Below are 6066 nucleotides of genomic sequence, written 5' to 3' on the forward strand. Positions count from 1 at the left end.
TAAAGGGCAACTAAATGAGATTCATAAAGCTCAATTTGGTTACCATGTCTTGGGTTTGTGATATATATTTCCTTAGGTATATTTTAAAGCTGCCTCATAATTTTTGAAAACAGGTGTGACATAAATTATATATATATTAATATTTAATATGTGCAAGATTTTATAATAGAGTGATTTCAATATAGCAGATGTCAGCCAGCTAGCATATGTTGAGGATTTACTGGGTATAGAGTCCCTTATTATGGGATGTGAATAGATGGAAGAGAAGCGATTAATTCCTTCAAATCACCAGACATGCAAAGATAAAATCTATTATCTTTGCCTTCAAGGATCATACAACCCAGTAAGAATGGAAGATAACAACAATATGCATAAGAAAAGCATTAAAAAGAAATATGTACAAAACACTATGTATATAACCCAGTGCAGTTATGGCTACATCTGAGCAGGCCAGAAAAGATATTTGAAGAAGAGATGAAGCTGGTAGTGGGTCTTCTAGGACTACAAATTGGCCAGGAAAAGATATGGAAGAATGATACTCAATGTCAAAGACTTGCAGGGCAAAAACTTGAATTTACAAGAAAGAAGGCATATTTCCATCATGAGACATCTTCTGATGGGACTGGAACATGGGTACCTGTTAGGTGGTTACTGGAACTGAGTTTGAGCAGGCAGGCAGTAATGTGATTTCTCTGGAAGATTCCTTCATTATCTTTAAGAAAAATTATGTGATATTTTGATTCTTTCATCTAAAATTACCATTTTGTTTTAATATAAAACTGACTTTCCATGCAAATAATAGATCCAAATGAGAGATCCCAGAACACTTACCAAATTCCTTTTATGTTTCAAGTATATCCATCATAGTTCCATATGCTTCTGAGAATCTGAGAAGCAGAAAAATATGATAAGCAGTTCAAAATAAATGAGAACACCTAAGGGTTATTTGAGTTAGACCAATGAAATATGCTGTAACTATTGATTAGTATGAGAAAGTTTACTGCTGAGTCTTTCTGGCTATATCTATAGACTTTGGAGAGTATCATGTAAACTGGGCTTCCACTCTTAATTCTTGAGCATTGCTTCAGTAACTCCAAATTAGTTCTGGCCGTGTACTCACATCATGGAGAGGTATTTGTATTCTAAGGGGAAAACATATATATATTGCCAAAAGAATAAAATTTCTGAAATGATGTTGAACACAATATAATGTAATTCATATTCTTTCCATTGTCCAAATACCAAAGTCTACCTCTAACAGAGAAAGGATAAAAGTACATTCTGTCCTCAGAATAAAGTCAGGAGCTGAACAATTTTTGTTGTTGTTGTTGACCAATGAATAATAGGTTTTTGAGAACATTTGTTTTACAAAAAAATAAAATAGAGAAGTTTAGACAAATCCATTTTCAATGAAAAACTAAAGTGTTAGTGAAATTGCATAAGGCTAGGAATTGAGGTATCCAGCTGCTTTCTTCAATAAGCTAGTATTCTACAATTGGATTTTGTGATTGAAATAATCACTGTTTCGTATTTTCTCAGCCATTTCAAAGTGGTGATGTTAAGGTACTTTATACCTCTTAAAATAGTAAAAAAAAGTATTCTCAAAGCTTACTTTCAAGTAAAGATGAACAATTCTAATGCAAATTTATAGAATTGATTATATATATAAGACATCTAGCTCATCAGGTAAAATTTTATATTTAAGGATTTCCCTCATTTTTCTTATGGGAAAAGATATATTGAATAAATTATTAATATTTTTAAAATGGTATTAAAGAACATTTTTGATATTTTGTATTGTAAGAATAAAGATGCATTGCTGTATTAAATTTCAGAAATATTGGTGTCTGAAAGACCATTAATAGAAGTATTAAAAACCTAAAAAGACCCAGGAGATACTCCCTGAGTGGCTCTGATTCTTCTGAGGTTACTTTCAAATCCAGAGGGTTGACTGAATCCATTATTAAAGTCTGTCCAACCAACAGATGTCAGGACAACAATATTATGTCAGAAAAAATTTTATAACAGCATAAAATTTATTATTTTATTTTTTTCATCCCTGACAACAGTCTTTATTCAAAACAAAATAGAAAAACAATAAAAGAAAAAAAAACTGTTTTGGTCTTTGTCCTGCATTCCTAGTATACAGCATCTAAAATGCCTGGGATTTCTAGAGTGACAGAGGTGTCTTTTGTGACTTATAAAAAGTATAAACCATACCTGAGTTTATGTGAATGAGAGGACCCACAGTAAGGCCCCCAGATAGCCTCAGATTAGGGGCTGTTCACCAGAAAGACCAAAGGTGAATAGAGAGTTGTACTTTTAGCATAAAATTTAGAGTTCATGTCATAAAACATGAATTGTGAATCCAAGCTATGTAAGATTTTCAACTTATTCAATTAAACTTGCATCAGTATTATCAAACTGAACAGTCCAGATGCCTAATTCCGATGTCCATGGAGGAGAAATTAGGGATTTAATACACTCACTTACATTTTGTACTATGTACAAAAAAAATGCGGTGTTCTCATTGATCTTTGTGGTTCCAGCTGTGATGATCCATGTAGAAAAATATCATTCATGAAAACGCAGGGACTAGAATTTATACTCTTCAAGGAAAATAAGCTTGCTTTAATTTTCTTTACTGTGTACTAGAAAACTGGAGCTGAGTCGGAAAACTGAGTCCAATTCTCATTTTGTAGCTCAGCATGTTGTGTGACTCTTCCCATAGCCAGTCAGCAAACTTCCTGATGGGCTTGCTGATGGCCAGGCACTGTGCTACATGCAACACAAAGTCAAATTCGACAAGGAGCTTACTCTGTAATCAGAGCTTATTTCAGCTCTTCAACCCTGTTTCCTCATCTGTCATATGGGGTATTTTTTTTTTTTTTACCCCTTCCATAGTAATAAGGTTGTTAGCAATCTTGACTATGTTAAAAGTGGTTAAATTAGATGTATCCACATATGTAAGCACACGTTTGTATACACATGAGCACACACAGATACACACACTCAACATAACTTCCTCCTCCATATCTTTTGAATTCTACAAAATGGTTTTATCTATATCCTTAACCAAGTAACATTTTCCATGTGTGGCTGAAAAGAAAAAAATTGATTTATTAAAAGTATCACAAAATTTAACTTCAAATGCAGATTAGGCAGATTTACAGGGATTGGGCACTCACCTTGACTATTTTTTGCTTAGAGGTGGGTAACTGAGTTTGATGTATGAAGTCAGGATCTTTTTTTTCTGAGGAGCATCAGCTACTGCATTGAAACCAGGCTTCTACCTCCTCTGATAAAAAAAGAAAGATGTTTAATTCATTGTGAACTCACGGTATCTGTGTTTGTCCAATACTGACCTAGTTGTCAGTTGGGACTTTAGAAGTGGATTTATGGTTAAGAGTGTGTAGGTAACTAAAAAGAAACAGAGTAAATCATTATGACCCTTGTGAATAAAATAATTCATACCTATGGACACGAGGCAAAACTACCAGGGTATAGGCCATATTGACACATACCGCTGTTTGAGTCATCCTGTTGGCCAATAGTAATTAATCAGAGAGCCTTCCAAGTGTGACCTAAATAAGAGAAGAATGAAAGTATACTTATCAAGACAGTATGTTGAAACTTTCACTTCTTAGATACTTTCTATAGCCCAGGTCACCATCAATATCCAACAAAGCAGATCCATATGTATATGGTGGTTTCTTATTTCCTTTTTTCTCACAATAGTAATATAAAACTTTATCCAATGTACAGCAATGTTACTATAGTTAATAATACTGTATTGTATACTTGAAATTTGCTAAAAGAGTTCTCAACTGTTCTCTTTGCATATACAAAAAAAAGGGTAACTATGTGAGAGGAATAGATATGTCAATCAGCTTGAATAGTATTAATCATTTCATAATGTGTGTGTGTATATATGTATCAAATCATCACATTGTACACCTTAAATATATACAATTTTTATTTGTCAATTATACTTTGATAAAGCTGAAAAAATAAAAATAAAACTAATAGAAAAAACCCTACATAATTTAGTGTAAACACTAACAGGAATGTCTGGTATTATATATAACCTATAGAATGATAGTTCTCCCCACTATTGATCTGATTTTCTTTCTTTAGAATTCTTTGGAGACTACTGCTTCTAAAAACTTTCTTATCATTTTTGCCAATTTCAATGCTCATCATCTTATTTTCTCTGTGGGCGATATTCCATCAATGGGTGTGACAACCCCACTAGTTATTCTTTAAATATCATACAAAATGTATTTATTTATCTTTGTAGTCTGGCCCTATCCTGAACATAGGATCCAGACTTTCAACTTCATCATGCCATAATGATATTCATGCAACATCCTCAAACTATGTTCAGAAATAAACTTGATGTCTTTGCCTCATCATCCAAGGTCTTTGTTGTTGTTTCAAGTCACTTAATGACACAAATATTTACAGGAACACTCCAACATCTATGCAATCAATCCTTAAATATCAGACTCTTTAATTCCTAATTATTCCTCGTCTGTACTTCATCTTTCCTAATTTTGCTTAAATTATTGCCTGAAATACAATTTAGATCATATATTACAACAAGACTCTACTATCCTGCAATACTGGGTTAGGTTCTTTAGTATATCCAGTTACATAGTTAAAAATTGGTCAGTGCCATTTCCACAAATTAATCTTTCTACTTCCCTTAGAAACTTGTAGTGTTAAGGAAGAGGTCAAATATTGATGACTCAGACTCTGTCCCAAAAGAAGGGAAGAAAGGGAATTTAAAACACTTTGGATCTCTATCCTTGACTACCTAGTATGAAATGACCCATTAATAAAACCAGAAATGATTTCATTAGAATAAGTAAAAAAGGAATTGAAAGAGTAGACATTAAAGGAAGATTTCCCATTTACTCTCAGAAAATCATTTTTTTGTATATCTTTCTGGGGAAAGTCAAACTCATTATAAGATTATCCCATAGGAACAACTTGTTATTACTAGACATTAAAGATATTGCCCCAGATGAGTCAATGAATGAATATCTTCTGATTTTAATTTTCAATAGACTTCATACTCATAACATACTCAGCACTTTTATAAATGCTCTATTTATGAAAGATGTATTTATAGGCAATGTAAGAGGATTCATCTTCTTTTTATTTTAATTAAGAAAGCCAAGTAGAGATTAATTAAATCTGATTTGCATGACATGTTAGTTGCTATATCTTGAACAAGGCACATAAACAAAATGTGGTCTTGAAAAAGGACCAAATTGCCACTTTCCAAAATAAAGTAATGGATGAAAGTGTGGTAGTCATTAAGCCCTTTAACACTTTAATGACAAAAGTGATCTTATCCTTTAAAGACAATTCATTAGAGTTTGGAACTGATGTCACATTTGGTCTGGTCAGAGCACCTATTTGCTGTTCCATAAGAAAACATCTGCTAATGCAAGTGGCCAGTTTTAGGTATTTCTTACCCATTTCTCTTTCCTAATATGCTATTATCCACTTTGGAGATGGTTCTCTCTTATCCTCAAAAAGAGCCTCTCTTCTCGTTACCAGGTTAATACTTACCCAGTATTTACAGGGAGAGTTGCTCTAGAAATACCCAGTATGATGGATGGAATAGACTAGGATTCAAGGGCTAATGGAAAATCTAATAGGAATCCTACCTCCCTGGAGGAATATAGTATTATGATGATACAATATAATAAGGTAGTCTGTTTTCTTAAACATATAATATGGTACCTGATCTGAGAATGAGCCCAAACTTATTGAGTGAAAACCTAGGGGCAAAATCTCTACTGTCAACCAGTGGTCTCAAGAGCATACTCTGAACCTGAGAGATATACATCGAGGAAATAACCTTCTTGGAAAGGAAGCAGGACTCCTTGATAGATTGTTAGCCTCATGCTATAAGGGAGCTTTCGGTACATCTTGAACATTGAGTTAATGGTCAAGTCTGGTGAGCCAAGTCTGTAGGCAAGGAAGCAACAACAAATCTGAAAACTTTGGGGGCACGGAAAACATTTCATTCCCCCCTCCTAATGCTCGTTA

At 33.4% G+C, this 6066-nt stretch overlaps 1 long non-coding RNA gene across 1 annotated transcript; it reads right to left on the reverse strand.

The window, feature by feature from the left end:
- Window positions 1-584: 584 nt before the first annotated feature.
- LOC111095725 lies at window positions 585-3591 on the reverse strand. Its single transcript, XR_005357641.1, has 4 exons — window positions 3475-3591; window positions 3189-3298; window positions 832-887; window positions 585-712 (listed from the first exon to the last, which is right to left on the reverse strand). It is a non-coding gene; the product is annotated as an uncharacterized LOC111095725 (long non-coding RNA).
- Window positions 3592-6066: the final 2475 nt, after the last annotated feature.

Source organism: Canis lupus, chromosome 4 (genome assembly GCF_011100685.1).
Source record: "Canis lupus familiaris isolate Mischka breed German Shepherd chromosome 4, alternate assembly UU_Cfam_GSD_1.0, whole genome shotgun sequence".
Taxonomy (NCBI): domain Eukaryota; kingdom Metazoa; phylum Chordata; class Mammalia; order Carnivora; family Canidae; genus Canis; species Canis lupus.